This window comes from Bombina bombina, chromosome 3 (genome assembly GCF_027579735.1).
Source record: "Bombina bombina isolate aBomBom1 chromosome 3, aBomBom1.pri, whole genome shotgun sequence".
NCBI lineage: Eukaryota > Metazoa > Chordata > Amphibia > Anura > Bombinatoridae > Bombina > Bombina bombina.
Window position 1 is genome coordinate 1,222,812,500 of NC_069501.1, and position 16,513 is coordinate 1,222,829,012.

Sequence of the window (16,513 nt, forward strand, 5' to 3'; positions counted from 1 at the left end):
TGTTTGCTATGCGGAAACACTTCCTACGTCTGCACCTAACACCCTAACATGTACCCGAGTCTAAACACCCCTAGCCTTACACTTATTAACCCCTAATCTTCCGCCCCCGCTATCGCTGACACCTGCATATTATTATTAACCCCTAATCTGCCGCTCCGTAAACCGCCGCTACTTACATTATCCCTATGTACCCCTAATCTGCTGCCCTAACATCGCCGACCCCTATATTATATTTATTAACCCCTAATCTGCCCCCCACAATGTCGCCTCCACCTGCCTACACTTATTAACCCCTAATCTGCCAAGCGGACCTGAGCGCTACTATAATAAAGTTATTAACCCCTAATCCGCCTCACTAACCCTATAATAAATAGTATTAACCCCTAATCTGCCCTCCCTAACATCGCCGACACCTAACTTCAATTATTAACCCCTAATCTGCCGACTGGAGCTCACCGCTATTCTAATAAATGTATTAACCCCTAAAGCTAAGTCTAACACTAACACCCCCCTAACTTAAATATAATTTACATCTAACGAAATTAATTATCTCTTATTAAATAAATTATTCCTATTTAAAGCTAAATACTTACCTGTAAAATAAATCCTAATATAGCTACAATATAAATTATAATTATATTATAGCTATTTTAGGATTTATATTTATTTTACAGGCAACTTTGTAATTATTTTAACCAGGTACAATAGCTATTAAATAGTTAATAACTATTTAATAGTTACCTAGTTAAAATAATAACAAAATTACCTGTAAAATAAATCCTAACCTAAGTTACAATTAAACCTAACACTATACTATCATTAAATTAATTAAATAAAATATCTACAATTACCTACAATTAAACCTAACACTACACTATCAATACATTAATTAAATACAATATCTACAAATAACTACAATGAAATAAACTAACTAAAGTACAAAAAATAAAAAAGAACTAAGTTACAAAAAATAAAAAAATATTTACAAACATAAGGAAAATCTTACAACAATTTTAAACTAATTACACCTACTCTAAGCCCCCTAAGCCCTCATCGGATGAAGATAGAAGATGCCGCTTGGAAGATGATGGTTGCCGGTCCGGATCTACTCTTCTTCCCGGATAGGATGAAGACTTTGGAGCCTCTTCTGGACCTCTTCAGCCGCCGGAAGATGAATGTCTAGCCCCCGCTTGGGTTGGATGAAGATTTTGGAGCCAGGACGGATCGGTGAACCTGGTATGGTGAAGACAAGGTAGGATGATCTTCAGGGGCTTAGTTTTAGGTTTATTTAAGGGGGGTTTGGGTTAGATTAGGGGTATGTGGGTGGTGGGTTGTAATGTTGGGGGGGGGGTATTGTATGTTTTTTTTACAGGCAAAAGAGCTGAACTTCTTGGGGCATGCTGGTTAGGTAAAAGAGCTTTGAACTTTAGTAATTTAGAATAGGGTAGGGCATTTTTTATTTTGGGGGGCTTTGTTATTTTATTAGGGGGCTTAGAGTAGGTATAATTAGTTTAAAATGGTTGTAATATTTTTCTTATGTTTGTAAATATTTTTTTATTTTTTGTAACTTAGTTCTTTTTTATTTTTTGTACTTTAGTTAGTTTATTTCATTGTAGTTATTTGTAGATATTGTATTTAATTAATGTATTGATAGTGTAGTGTTAGGTTTAATTGTAGGTAATTGTAGATATTGTATTTAATTAATGTATTGATAGTGTAGTGTTAGGTTTAATTGTAGGTAATTGTAGGTATTGTATTTAATTAATTTATTGATAGTGTAGTGTTAGGTTTAATTGTAACTTAGGTTAGGATTTATTTTACAGGTAAATTTGTAATTATTTTAACTATTTTAGCTATGAAATAGTTCTTAACTATTTAATAGCTATTGTACCTGGTTAAAATAAATACAAAGTTACCTGTAAAATAAATATTAATCCTAAAATAGCTATAATATAATTATAATTTATGTTGTAGCTATATTAGGATTTATTTTACAGGTAAGTATTAAGCTTTAAATATGAATAATTTATTTAATAAGAGTTAATTAATTTCGTTAGATTAAAATTATATTTAATTTAGGGGGGTGTTAGTGTTAGGGTTAGACTTAGCTTTAGGGGTTAATACATTTATTAGAATAGCGGCGAGATTCGGTCGGCAGATTAGGGGTTAATAATTGAAGTTAGGTGTCGGCGATGTTAGGGAGGGCAGGTTAGGGGTTAATAAATATAATATAGGGGTCGGCGGTGTTAGGGGCAGCAGATTAGGGGTACATAGCTATAATGTAGCTGGCGGCTCTTTGTGGTCGGCAGATTAGGGGTTAATTATTGTAGGTAGGTGGCGGCGACGTTGTGGGGGGCAGGTTAGGGGTTAATAAATATAATATAGGGGTCGGCGATGTTAGGGCAGCAGATTAGGGGTACATAGGGATAATGTAGCTGGCGGCGGCGTGCGGATGGCAGATTAGGGGTTAATAAGTGTAGGTAGCTGGCGGCGACGTTGTGGGGGGCAGATTAGGGGTTAATAAATATAATATAGGGGTTGGCGGTGTTAGGGGCAGCAGATTAGGGGTACATGAGGATAACGTAGGTGGCGGTCGGCAGATTAGGGGTTCAAAAAATTAAATCGAGTTGCGGCGATGTGGGGGGACCTCGGTTTAGGGGTACATAGGTAGTTTATGGGTGTTAGTGTACTTTAGAGTACAGTAGTTAAGAGCTTTATGAACCGGCGTTAGCCCAGAAAGCTCTTAACTACTGACTTTTTTTCTGCGGCTGGAGTTTTGTCGTTAGAGTTCTAACGCTCACTTCAGACACGACTCTAAATACCGGAGTTAGAAAAATCCCATTGAAAAGATAGGATACGCAATTTACGTAAGGGGATCTGCGGTATGGAAAAGTCGCGGCTGAAAAGTGAGCGTTAGACCCTATTTTGAGTGACTCCAAATACCGGAGGTAGCCTAAAACCAGCGTTAGGAGCCTCTAACGCTGGTTTTCACGGCTACCGCCCAACTCTAAATCTAGCCGTTATTAAGCCAAAAATTGATTTAAAAATTGATTTTCATCCAGAATTGTCGGATCTTTGGGCAGTGCCACAGACAATGTAGAATATCTGCTTTTTCAGCTCTGCATTTGTTGCATTTACACCTTAATTCTATCTTTGCCCATTTGTTTATTCTATCAGGAGTTATATAATAATTATTCAATAGTTTACATTGTGATTCCCTTCAGCTACACACTGCCGTAGCAGCTTCCAGATTGGAGAGACATTTTTTAATATCATATATCTGAATCTGTGGGAAAAATGTATGTACATACGCCTAGATTTAGAGTTCTGCTGCCAAAGGGGTGCGTTAGCTACGCTGGCTTTTTTCTGGCCGCACCTTTTAAATACCGCTGGTATTTAGAGTTCACAGAATGGCTGCGTTAGGCTCCAAAAAAGGAGCGTAGAACATATTTACCGCAACTTCAACTCTCGATACCAGCGGTGCTTACGGACGCGGCCAGCTTCAAAAACGTGCTCGTGCACAAATTCCCCCATAGAAAAAAATGGGGCTGTTTGAGCTGAAAAAAAAAACTAACACCTGCAAAAAAGCCGCGTTCAGCTCCTAACGCAGCCCCATTGTTTGCTATGGGGAAACACTTCCTACGTCTGCACCTAACACTCTAACATGTACCCCGAGTCTAAACACCCCTAACCTTACACTTATTAACCCCTATTCTGCCACCCCCGCTATCGCTGACCCCTGCATATTATTTTTAACCCCTAATCTGCCGCTCCGTAAACCGCCGCTACTTACATTATCCCTATGTACCCCTAATCTGCTGCCCCTAACACCGCTGACCCCTATATTATATTTATTAACCCCTAATCTGCCGACCCCAACGTCGCCTCCACCTAACTACACTTATTAACCCCTAATCTGCCGACCGGACCTGAGCGCTACTATAATAAATGTATTAACCCCTAATCCGCCTCACTCCCGCCTCAATAACCCTATAATAAATAGTATTAACCCCTAATCTTCCCTCCCTAACATCGCCGACACCTAACTTCAATTATGTCTAACTACATAAGGATAACGTAGGTAGCGGCGCTTTGCGGTCGGCAGATTAGGGGTTAATTATTGTAGGTAGCTGGCGGCGACGTTGTGGGGGGCAGGTTAGGGGTTAATAAATATAATATAGGGGTCGGCGGTGTTAGGGGCAGCAGATTAGGGGTACATAAGTATAACGTAGGTGGCGGTCGGCAGATTAGGGGTTAAAAAAATTTAATAGAGTGGCAGCGATGTGGGGGGACCTCGTTTTAGGGGTACATAGGTAGTTTATGGGTGTTAGTGTACTTTAGAGCACAGTAGTTAAGAGCTTTATAAACCAGCGTTAGCCCAGAAAGCTCTTAACTACTGACTTTTTTCTGCGGCTGGAGTTTTGTCGTTAGATTTCTAACGCTCACTTCAGCCAAGACTCTAAATACCGGCGTTAGAAAGATCCCATTGAAAAGATATGATACGCAATTGACGTAAGGGGATCTGCGGTATGGAAAAGTCACGGCTGAAAAGTGAGCGTTAGACCCTTTAATGACTGACTCCAAATACCAGAGGGCGGTAAAAACCAGCGTTAGGAGCCTCTAACGCTGGTTTTGACGGCTACCGCCGAACTCTAAATCTAGGCCATAGATTTTAATATTCTCCAGATGTATTGCCCCTGATTTTGCCAATAGCAAGTTATACCAAACTGAAATAGATCTCTTTCCTGCTTTATACAATTTAAGTCCTGCCTCTATTTCCTGCCAACCCCAATCTGTATCAACTGATTGACATAGTTGGTAGAAATAGCTCTTACTCTGGAGGTATGCATAGAAATTTTTTGACGACAGCTGGTATTTTTGTGCCATTTCTGCAAATGCTTGTATAAATACTGAACCCTCTTGCTTGAGCTGAGACCAATTTATTAGTCCTTTCTCTCTCCAAACTTTAAATATCGGTTCATATAAACCCGGACTAAAATCAGGCATGCCCACTATAGGGCAGTAATTAGAAATAGGAAATTGTTTATTCAAGGTGGTACAGTATTTCTGCCAAGCTATTATGATATTCTTAATAGTTATCAGTCCACTAACATTATTAGGAATTACTTTTTTTTCCGTATGTAGGATTGCCTTGAGATCAAATGGAGTTATTAATTCTGACTCCAGCTTGTAATACGTGACATAATCTCCCTCCACTAGCCAATCTACAGCAAATTTAACCATTGCCACCAGGTTATACTCTTTGAGGCATGGAAGTGCAAGGCCCCCTTCTTGTCTACGTTGCACCAATCTATTTATTGCCAAACGAGGTTTGGCATTATTCCATAAGAATTGTGCTATTGATTTATTGTACTTTTGAAGATCTGTCTTTACTATAAATAGTGGTAGGTTCTGTAGTAGGAACAGGATTTTAGGAAATACAATTGTTTTAATTACCATTATCTTTGCCGATAGTTATAAGTTATATCTACTACATTTTGCTAGTTCCTGAGGCAATCTCTCGAAAACATTTTCATAATTTATTTTATACCAATCCTTTGTGTTTTTACTAATGTACAATCCTAAGTACTTTAACTGTTCTACCTCTTGGAATCCATGTTCAGAGAAACTCTTGTTATTTTTTTGTATCCAGAGTAGTTCAGATTTTTTCATATTCATTTTGTAACCAGAGAATTTACTATAAACACCTATTATATTTAAACATTTCGGTATACTTTACAGTATTATTTAAAAACAGAATTATATTATCGGCGTATAATTACATTTTTAGGTTATGTTTACCAATTCTAGCACCTATTAATTCCTGTATCAACAAAATTGCCAGTGGCTCAAGTGATATGTTAAATAAAAGTGGCGACAATGGGCAGCCTTGCCTCGTCCCCTTCTGTAACGTTTTATAATGGGATAGTTCCGAGTTCACTAAAAGTTGCGACCTGGGTTTGTTGTAAATTAGTTTAGTTAAGTTGAGTAAGTTTCCTTGTAAGCCACATTTATCTAGTGCTGTGAATAGGTGGTCCCATGTAATAGCGTCAAAAGCTTTTTCTGCATCTATTGCGAGGAGAGCCAGGTCTCCTTCAAGTTGTTTCCTATGTCCAAGATTTTTATTGTAATAATAATCTAATGTTACCAGTATGCGTCTAATATTTCTTACTACGTTTCTACCAGGCATGAATCCTGCCTGATCCTGATGTATGACCTCCCCAAGGGCTTTTTTAAGTCTCTCTGCAATTATTGCCATCATCAACAACTTGTAATCTACATTCAACAGAGAGATTGGTCTATATAACCCTAGTTCCTTTCGGTTTTTACCTTTCTTATAAATAAGTGTAATAATCGAGTCAGTGAAATAATTTGACTGTTTATTATTATTAACATAGTACTCATTGAATAATTTCTCTAATGTATCTACTATGTTTAATCTAATGCTTTTATAAAATTCAGCCGATAGCCCATCTGGCCCCGGTGCTTTATTGTTTTTCAACTTTTTAATGGCCGTGGAAATTTCACTTTCTGATATTCTTTGGTTAATTTTGTTAAGTGACTCGCTTGAGATTTTGGGTACTTTGATTTTTTTCCAAAATTCTTTTTTTGCACTTTCATCGATTACTTCACTAGCATAGAGTTTTTGGTAGTATTTAAAAAATGCATGTCTAACTTCAGATGCCTGAGTGTGGTGTTTATCTCCTTCCCTTATATTAGAAATTATATTCCTGTTATTTTTTACTTTACCTAATTTTGCCAGATACCCAGCAGAAATACCGTGTGGACCTTGGAACAGAGATTTATTTTTTAATTCTTCCAATGCCCAATTCTGTTTTAGAAAGATTTCTCTTTCCACCTTTGCCTTCTTATATTTATCCCATGTAGATATCTGAGGATTGCTTAAATAGAGGTAATGGGGGGTAGTTATCAACGTAATGGAAGAAGGGGATGGATACAGCGCCAAAGGCCTAGGGGTGGATATACAAACTGCCACTAAGTAAAAGTACAGATTTATTACAATCAGATAAAAAACAATAAATGACAATAAATAGTTAAATGAAATAAAATCAAATGATGGTATATATAAAAAATTAGCAATAGGTCTAGAAAGTAAGCTAGCTACGTATACAATATAGACCAAATATTTGAAATTCCTTAAACGGAGAATCTAAAAGCAATAAATTAGTCTCAAACGCAGAGACTATCTGAAATACTGATAATCAAAGAGGTGTAAGAATATCTATGACTGACCATGCCAGCTAAGCACTCAAAGGTAGTGGAGAAGCTGAAAATGGGGCTGCTGGTCAGATGATAAAGTGTGTCAGTTATGGATCCATAATATAGTGTGCAAAGTTAGTGAAATGACAGGGAGGTGCGTGTAGGATGTTGTAAGTGAACCCAAATACAGAACAAGTCGTATAGGGCTTTACACACACACCCCCCAGAACAAAAAATGGGTCATGATGCCACGACCAAATCAGAGAGTCTAAATATCGCACACATTGACCTAGCTATATTAACACATGCTGAGTCTATGACAGTGATCTTTAAATGAACACCACATTTCTGCTTTTCCCGATTTAATATATAAAGGCGGTCCAAATAGCGAATTTACGCTTTACTGACTTTATCTGTCCACTCCGAAAACCGGAAATGATGTAATGTCTGTGTAACAGATGCATCTAAAATTGACAATACAAATTGTGTTCAAACAAAATCTGCAATCAAGTTCTAACTGGCGATGTAGCTAAATAGAGGTAGGCTGAACTGATCACCTCTATGCAGTCTGTAAACCGGAAATGTCTGTTTATATTGATGCATTCAATAATATGCAGTTAATAGAGGCAGGCTGAACTGATCACCTCTATCCAGTCCATAAACCGGAAATTATGTAACGTCTGTTTATATTGATGCACCCAATAATATGCAGCAGAACATCACCGGGAGCGACATTACGATCCTAGCTTATGTATTACACGGAATAAATAAAGCATATTAGAAGTTAAATACAATTTGTTTATATATAATCCCTATTTTTCACATCTGATGATTATCTTATGATAAAGGGATCACAATTTAAAACGTATAGCGAAACCGGAAGTGGAATGTTTGTAAGCCACATCCGGTCACTCAATTGAAACCCCTATTTATGATGCTTTGCTTACCACTGGATCAGTCTTGAGAAAGGTCTATTGAGGACCGAAACGCGTAGACCCTTTGGTAAGCATCTTTCTACTGTGATTATTATATTTTTTACTGTGTTACGCTATGTTTTATATCTGGGTTACAGGAATCAACTAGGGACGTTACAAGGAGCAGCTGATTGCCACAAAGTCATATTTGGATCCCGGGTTTTTTCTTGTACACCACTTATTACTTTTTGATTTGACAACACTTGGATTACAAATTAACTATTGTTTTTACTATTTTTTCACTAACATTATTCTTTGCCACCCTTTGTGGAACATCAGTTTTGGATTTGTTACACCAAAAATTTTTTTTTTTTTTTTTTTTTGGAGCTGTGTCTGACTTTTTTGGAGTTGTGTCAGAGTCTCCTGTGTTATTAGTAACCACTCGGCATTCATATGGGACATTAACCACTCCCCACCAAGGTCTCCCCTTAATATACTATTTCTGTATTTTTCTTGTTAGTTTTTTATTTTTCTTATTGTGTTTTGCATTGGAGTGTTTTATCCAATTATTTGTTTTTTATGCATTTGTACCACGACTTGTTCTGTATTTGGGTTCACTTACAACATCCTACACGCACCTCCCTGTCATTTCACTAACTTTGCACACTATATTATGGATCCATAACTGACACACTTTATCATCTGACCAGCAGCCCCATTTTCAGCTTCTCCACTACCTTTGAGTGCTTAGCTGGCATGGTCAGTCATAGATATTCTTACACCTCTTTGATTATCAGTATTTCAGATAGTCTCTGCGTTTGAGACTAATTTATTGCTTTTAGATTCTCCATTTAAGGAATTTCAAATATTTGGTCTATATTGTATACGTAGCTAGCTTACTTTCTAGACCTATTGCTAATTTTTTATATATACCATCATTTGATTTTATTTCATTTAACTATTTATTGTCATTTATTGTTTTTTATCTGATTGTAATAAATCTGTACTTTTACTTAGTGGCAGTTTGTATATCCACCCCTAGGCCTTTGGCGCTGTATCCATCCCCTTCTTCCATTACTTAAACTCTTGTGGGGGGAGGTTAGACCCCCCTTTATGGTTTACAGCTTAGGGAGTTCTTAGCGCTAGATTACCACACCCTTTATCCATTGGGTAGTTATCAACGTGTCAACTTTCCTGCCTTCACCGGCCCAATACGCCCGCCTAAGCTCGCCTACCATCTCCGCCGCGAACCTGAAAAAATTCGCCTAAGTTATCAATAAATCTGTCAAAAAGCCGCGCACCAAGTACGGGGCGATGAGCAGCGGACTGTGATAGTTATCACTCATCCGATCTCGCTGCTCTTCGGCTTTTTTACAGCTTTATTGCTAGCCTGTCACTAAGCACCCACACTAAACTACACTGTTCTGCCCCCTATACCGGCACCCCCGGAGCCCCCCGCAACTCAATAAAGTTACTAACCCCTAAACCGCATCTCCTAGACCCCACCGCAACTCTTATAAATGTATTAACCCCTAAACCGCTGCTCCCGGACACCGCCGCAACCTACATTATACCTAGTAACCCCTATCCTGCCCTCCCTATACCGCCGCCCTCTATAATAAAGTTATTAACCCCTATCCTGCTGATCCCGCACCTCGCCGCAACGAAATAAATAGTTTAACCCCTAAACCGCTGCTCCCGGACCCTGCCGCAACCTATATTAAACTTATTAACCCCTAATCTGCCCCCCTACACCGTCGCCGCCTATAATAAATGTATTAACCCCTATCCTGCCCCCCACTACACCGCCGCCACTGTAATAAATTTATTAACCCCTAAACCTAAGTCTAACACTAACCCTAACACCCCCCCTAACTTAAATATTAATTAAATAAATCTAAATAATATTTCTATTATTAACTAAATTAATCCTATTTAAAACTAAATACTTACCTTTAAAATAAACCCTAATATAGCTACAATATAAATAATAATTATATTGTAGCTATCTTAGGATTTATTTTTATTTTATAGGTAACTTTCAATTTATTTTAACTAGGTACAATAGCTATTAAATAGTTATTAACTATTTAATAGCTACCTAGCTAAAATAAAGAGAAATTTACCTGTAAAATAAAAACTAACCTAAGTTACAATTACACCTAACACTACACTATCATTAAATAAATTCTTCCTATTTAAAACTAAATACTTACCTGTAAAATAAACCCTAAGATAGCTACAATGTAATTAATAATTACATTGTAGCTATTTTAGGATTTATATTTATTTTACAGGTAACTTTGTATTTATTTTAGCTAGTTAGAATAGTTATTAAATAGTTATTAACTATTTAATAACTACCTAGCTAAAAGAAATACAAAATTACCTGTAAAATAAATCCTAACCTAAGTTACAATTAAACCTAACACTACACAATCATTACATTAATTAAATAAATTAACTACAAATAACTACAATTAAATACAATTACATAAACTAACTAAAGTACAAAAAATAAAAAAAGCTAAGTTACAAAAAATAAAAAAAATAAGTTACAAACATTTAACAAATATTACAACAATTTTAAGCTAATTACACCTAATCTAAGCCCCCTAATAAAATAATAAAGCCCCCCAAAATAAAAAAATTCCCTACCCTATTCTACATTAAAAAAGTTCAAAGCTCTTTTACCTTACCAGCCCTTAAAAGGGCCTTTTCTGGGGCATGCCCCAAAGAAAACTGCTCTTTTGCCTGTAAAAGAAAAATACACCCCCCCCAACATTAAAACCCACCACCCACATACCCCTAATCTAACCCAAACCCCCCTTAAAAAAACCTAACACTAATCCCCTGAAGATCATCCTACCTTGAGTCGTCTTCACTCAGCCGAGCCACCGATGGAACTGAAGAGGAGATCCGGAGCGGCATAAGTGATCCTCCAAGGGGCGCTGAAGAAGTCTTCCATCCGATGAAGTGATCCTCCAGGCGGCGCTGAAGAAGTCTTCCATCCGGGCGATGTCATCTTCCAAGCGGCGCTGAAGAAGTCTTCCATCCGGGCGATGTCATCTTCCAAGCGGGGTCTTCAATCTTCATTCCGCCGACGCGGAACATCCTTCTTTCCCGACGGACTACCGATGAATGAAGGCTCCTTTAAGGGACGTCATCCAAGATGGCGTCCCTTCAATTCCGATTGGTTGATAGGATTCTATCAGCCAATCGGAATTAAGGTAGGAAAAATCTGATTGGCTGATTGAATCAGCCAATCAGATTGAAGTTCAATCCGATTGGCTGATCCAATCAGATTGAGCTCGCATTCTATTGGTTGATCGGAACAGCCAATAGAATGCAAGCTCAATGTGATTGGCTGATTGGATCAGCCAATCGGATTGAACTTCAATCTGATTGGCTGATTCAATCAGCCAATCAGATTTTTCCTACCTTAATTCCGATTGGCTGATAGAATCCTATCAGCCAATCGGAATTGAAGGGACGCCATCTTGGATGACGTCCCTTAAAGGAGCCTTCATTCGTCGGTAGTCCGTCGGGAAAGAAGATTGAAGACCCCGCTTGGAAGATGGCATTGCCCGGATGGAAGACCACTTCAGCGCCGCTTGGAAGATGACATCGCCCGGATGGAAGACTTCTTCAGCGCCGCCTGGAGGATCACTTCATCGGATGGAAGACTTCTTCAGCGCCCCTTGGAGGATCACTTATGCCGCTCCGGATCTCCTCTTCAGTTCCATCGGTGGCTCAGCTGAGTGAAGACGACTCAAGGTAGGATGATCTTCAGGGGATTAGTGTTAGGTTTTTTTAAGGGGGGTTTGGGTTAGATTAGGGGTATGTGGGTGGTGGGTTTTAATGTTGGGGGGTGTATTTTTCTTTTACAGGCAAAAGAACAGTTTTCTTTGGGGCATGCCCCACAAAAGGCCCTTTTAAGGGCTGGTAAGGTAAAAGAGCTTTGAGCTTTTTTAATGTAGAATAGGGTAGGGAATTTTTTTATTTTGGGGGGCTATGTTATTTTATTAGCGGGCTTAGATTAGGTGTAATTAGCTTAAAATTGTTGTAATATTTGTTAAATGTTTGTAACTTATTTTTTTTATTTTTTGTAACTTAGCTTTTTTTATTTTTTGTACTTTAGTTAGTTTATGTAATTGTATTTAATTGTAGTTATTTGTAGTTAATTTATTTAATTAATGTAATGATAGTGTAGTGTTAGGTTTAATAGTAATTTAGGTTAGGATTTATTTTACAGGTAATTTTGTATTTCTTTTAGCTAGGTAGTTATTAAATAGTTAATAACTATTTAATAACTATTCTAACTAGCTAAAATAAATACAAAGTTACCTATAAAATAAATATAAATCCTAAAATAGCTACAATGTAATTATTAATTACATTGTAGCTATCTTAGGGTTTATTTTACAGGTAAGTATTTAGTTTTAAATAGGAAGAATTTATTTAATGATAGTGTAGTGTTAGGTGTAATTGTAACTTAGGTTAGTTTTTATTTTACAGGTAAATTTCTCTTTATTTTAGCTAGGTAGCTATTAAATAGTTAATAACTATTTAATAGCTATTGTACCTAGTTAAAATAAATTGAAAGTTACCTATAAAATAAAAATAAATCCTAAGATAGCTACAATATAATTATTATTTATATTGTAGCTATATTAGGGTTTATTTTAAAGGTAAGTATTTAGTTTTAAATAGGATTAATTTAGTTCATAATAGAAATATTATTTAGATTTATTTAATTAATATTTAAGTTAGGGGGGTGTTAGGGTTAGTGTTAGACTTAGGTTTAGGGGTTAATAAATTTATTACAGTGGCGGCGGTGTAGGGGGGGCAGGAGAGGGGTTAATAAATGTATTATAGGTGGCGACGGTGTAGGGGGGGGCAGATTAGGGGTTAATAATTTTAATATAGGTTGCGGTGGGGTCTGGGAGCGGCGGTTTAGGGGTTAAACTATTTATTTAGTTGTGGCGAGGTGCGGGATCGGCAGTATAGGGGTTAATAACTTTATTATAGAGGGCGGCGGTATAGGGGGGTAGGATAGGGGTTACTAGGTATAATGTAGGTTGCGGCGGTGTCCGGGAGCGGCGGTTTAGGGGTTAATACATTTATTATAGTTGCGGCGGTGTCAGGGAGCGGCGGTTTAGGTGGTAATAACTTTATTTAGTTGCGGCGGTGTAGGGGGGGCAGATTAGGGGTGTTTAGACTCGGGGTACATGTTAGGGTGTTAGGTGTAGACAGCTCCCATAGAAATCAATGGGATGTCTGGCAGCAGCGAACTTGTACTTTCACTATGGTCAGACTCCCATTGATTCTTATGGGATCCGCCGCCTCCAGGGCGGCGGATTGAAAACCAGGTACGCTGGGCCGGAAAAGTGCCGAGCGTACCTGCTAGTTTTTTGATAACTAGCAAAAGTAGTCAGATTGTGCCGCACTTGTGTGCGGAACATCTGGAGTGACGTAAGAATCGATCTGTGTCGGACTGAGTCGGTCTCTAGCCTTTGATAACTAAGGCGAATCAGCCTCGCCACAAATACGCTGCGGAATTCCAGCGTATTTGAGGTTGACGGCTTGATAACTACCCCCCAATATGTGTTCTTTAATTGGTTTGCTAACTGTAATTCACGGGACTTAATCTTTTTTTTTAGCTTAGACATGTATGCTACAATCTCTCGGCGGAGTACAGCCTTCCCTGCTTCCCATAGAATATCAGGCTTTTCAGAAAAGGTACGATTATCTCTTATAAAAAATTTTCAAAGCTTTGGCTAACCAGTTACAGAATCTGCTATTATAACTCATATATTTTGGAAAACAAAAATTATTTTTATATGATGTCTTTCTAAGCTTTATTTTTAATCCTATAATAGCATGGTCTGATAAGAGGATCTCATTAATTGAGGATTCTACATCACACTTGAGTATAGATTTACAAACCAAGAATAAATCTATTCGGGAGAAATTTTAAATGCTCTTGATTCACAAGAATAGTTACGCTCGTCTGGATGTTGTGTCCTCCAGATGTCATGTACTTCTAATACTTTTAGGAAGTTTTTCAATAATTTGGATTCTTGTCTATATACTTGCGTATTTATCTGCCTGAATCTATCAATAGCAGGGTTCGGAGCCATATTAAAATCTCCTGTGATTAACAGGTTTTGTCCATGCAGTGGAAATAATTGTTTTTCCCTATTGCTCCAGAATTCTTTATCATGTTTATTTGGGCCATATAGATTACAGAAAGACCAGACAGTTTTATTTATTCGTAGCTGAATTATAATATAGAGGCCTTCTGAGTCAAGTTCGCTTTTAATTATCTCATATTCCAAGTTTCTATGAAACAAAATCGCTATGCCCCTACTGCGTTTTTCACATGGTGTTGCAATAATTTCCTTTAACCAGTTAACCTTAAGTTTTTCTATTTCTGAGGCTTTTAGGTGAAGTTCTTGTGGGAACATAATATCTGCTTTCTGTTTTTTAAGTAGCTTGAGAATATTTTTCCTCTTAATTGGGGAGGTGACCCCCCCACATTCCATGACACTAGATTGACTCTATCCATACTTGATTAAAAACCTGTTTATATCTAAATGATCTAAAAGGCAGTATAATAGCAAAGAAGGAGGGGGGGAGGAGAGAGATTGAGGGAGATACGGGGGGATAAACTCCCCCCCTAAGACATACAACAAGGGGTCCGGGGAACCTTCTCCCACGGATCTCCCACACACTGATAAAAGAAGAAAACACATTATACATGACCAGCAAATAGAACAAGTAATCTTTCTTTTCAGTATACATATTACCATATTACTAATTAAGCTTGTTATATAAAAAATTAAAAAAAAAAGAAACTCTTTAGTCTAGCTTGCTCAACATCTATGTTGTGCCCTTCAAGTTCCTGTACTTATCTTCTGCTGCCTGCTGTTTGTGTCTTTTTTGTTAACAGTTCTAAGTTATTTTCTAAGAAGAAAATTTTGGCTTCTTCACAGTTATTTAGGATCAAATTATTTCCCTCTGTGTCTTCTACCACTATTCTAGCCGGGTATCTTAAACTGGCCTTGTATTTATTCTTTATTAGGGATGTACAAAAAGGTGCCATGGATTTTCACTTGGATGCCGTTTCCATGGAATAATCCTGAAATAAATATACTTGAGTAGAGCCTATGAAAAATGGGTTATGATTTCTATATGCTCGCATTATTTCCACTTTCTCTTGAAAATTTAAATATTTTACCATGACCATTCTTGGCCTTGTATATCCATCCTGATATTTAATACTAGAACCAGTTCTGTGTGCTCTTTCTACTTGCAATTTACCATTTTGTATTGACATCCCTAGTAAATTTGGTAATGTTATAGCCGCGAATGTAATTAGATCCTTATATTCGTTGCCCTCAGGTAACCCTACAATACGTATATTACTTCGTCTAGACCTATATTTAAAGTATTCAATTTACTTTGCAAGATTTTTATTATATCTGTAGTTTCTTTGTTGGATATCTCTTGGGTATAAGCATCCTCCAGGTTCGAGACCCGCGTCTCGACTTCAGACAGACGCTGTGCAAACTGTCTGACTTCTGCTGTGAGGCCGCTAATCTCTTTTCTTATTGTTTCAAATTGAGGCATTATCATATTGGCCATTTGGTCAATTATTGTTTGGGAGTCAAATGTATGATTCATTTAAATCTAGTACAGAATATAGGGGGCTTTGACTTTACTCAATCCTCTATAGCCTTTGGTATAGGCCGGATATAGATATATATGAATTAACCTCAAATAGAGAAAGATATAAATATAAAGATATATATTGCTTAATGTAAAAGACACTAAGTGTGGTAATCAAATCATAAATAGACTACAACCTCCTAAGAGAAAGATAGAGATGGAGTAGTATACAATATTAGTATTATTCAGGTGAAATAATGTGAATAAACAAAAGATTTATCGCACAACCTCCTAAGAGAAAGATATAAAAATATTGTTGCACAAGTGTCAAATCCTAAGCATGTAGCCTCTCAATATGATATAGACATGATTAAAACAGTGATATGATAGTGAAAAGTCTCTAGTATTATGTACTGAAAGTCTCTGGAGTGAAGATCAAGGCAGCTATCTGTAGAGATCCAGACCGGGATCCAAAGCAGCAATCTACAAAGATAAAAGAAGACAGATGCGCCACATGGCCCAATATTGTTTGGTCCAAAAATATATATTGAGATGTGCGTAGATTGAACTCACATTTATTAAAGCACCTCAGTTAGTGCTATAGAGACAGTCTGGGATCTCTAGCAGTCACCCAGGGGACCAAACTCCGGTAATAGTGTGTTGTCTGTATCAAATGACAAAAAAGACAAGGTGCCTATATGGCC